Below are 1672 nucleotides of genomic sequence, written 5' to 3' on the forward strand. Positions count from 1 at the left end.
TCATGCAGAGCACAATGGATCTGAGACAGCATGTTGTGAAGTACTCTGGCACCTTGTCATAGTACTGCTCATATCTTGATGATTGTTTGTCACTGTGTGCTGTACATCACGTGAACACTAATGACAGTAAGCCCAGAATGATGTTTCTACCCAGGTAATAAGGAGACAGGATAACAGTACACTGCTTTTGCCTGGGAAGGACTAGCCAACACCCACAACCACATCCACTCTTCCTATCCTGTGGCTTTCACTCTGCCTGTCATAGCTGAACACTCATGGCCCCATTCACACCATGATCAGACAGACGCTACAAGTCAAAATGACATCTGTCCCCCATTTTTGATCTGTAAATATGAGTCCTAAAGGGAAGCACAGGTTTGAAGCATGTTTTCAACAAGCAATACAGGTCAGAGTGTGCTGGTTGGTTGGCCAGTCTAGTTCAGTGGTTTCTTTAGTACATTTGTGTTAAACCTTTCCCAGTCATCCCATCGCAAACCTGTTGCAGTTGAGGGATTGCATTTGAACAAATACTGTAATCGCTTCCCAGATATAAACAAGGATGAGGTTGTAAACCTTTCTATGTCATGACTACAATTAGCCATCTTGACATTCACTGTAAATAAGGAGGAGACACATCAGAGAAAGAAAGAAGGAAACTTAGGAGTTAAATACAAAAAACTCAAAAATACCTAAACCTTGGGAATAACACGGAGCAAACGACTAACCTTGGAATGCCAAAGGAGCAGGGGAGAGAATATTCCAGAGCTTGAGTTGAGTTCTGTCCATTCAAGACGAGGCCAGACAACAAGTGAGGGGCGTGAGGAGTTGGAGTGGAGTGGAGTGGGGGGGGAGTGAGGAGTTGAAGTGGAGTGGGGGGGGAGTGAGGAGTTGAAGTGGAGTGGGGGGGGGGAGTGGAGTGGGGGGGGGGGGTTGGAGTGGAGTGGGGGGGGGGGGGCGTGACAGGACATCAGGGGACTGGGGACGTGACGGAGGGGAATTGGATCCAGAGGGGGCGTGGCAGGAGTAGGGTTCAGTGCCGGCGTGACTACGTGCTACATGTAGCTTAGCATCTTAGACCAGCCTCAAGAGACGGCCTAGTTTTCCCTAAAGTGTCATTGTGCAGCAACAATAGCAACAAAGAGAGAGAAAATGAGTGGAAAGTCTCTGGTTGAACTTGAACACTTTCAGGAAACGCACCCCTGCACTCCCCACAGCACCCAGCACCCGAGCCACAAGTGTTTCATCTCCGACTAAAGACTGAGCACAAAGCATCCTGATCACGTGATAATGGGGAATCTCACACAGACTATTTTCAATGTCAACTCCAAATTACGTCAAATATAGAATCATTGAACATTAAACATTAATCTGTTCTCATCGGTCATGTTTATTATCAATATTAGAATTAAGGGAATATTAATGAAAACATTCTTTATACACTACTAACACAATTGTTCTTTGTTATTTAAAAAAGCATACATTTTGCTTCAAATAGCAACGTGATGCAAGTAGTATACAAGGGAGAGGGAAATATATTTACAGTCCAGTGGAGTACAGAGATAGGAGTAACATCATTTCTTCCTAAACAAAGACAGGTACAGTGGAAAGGAGCTGTTGGATAACTACTATATATCATATATAAAGTGACTTCAACATGTCACTAATCATTCCA

Source organism: Clupea harengus, chromosome 19 (genome assembly GCF_900700415.2).
Source record: "Clupea harengus chromosome 19, Ch_v2.0.2, whole genome shotgun sequence".
In the NCBI taxonomy this organism is placed as follows: Eukaryota; Metazoa; Chordata; class Actinopteri; order Clupeiformes; family Clupeidae; genus Clupea; species Clupea harengus.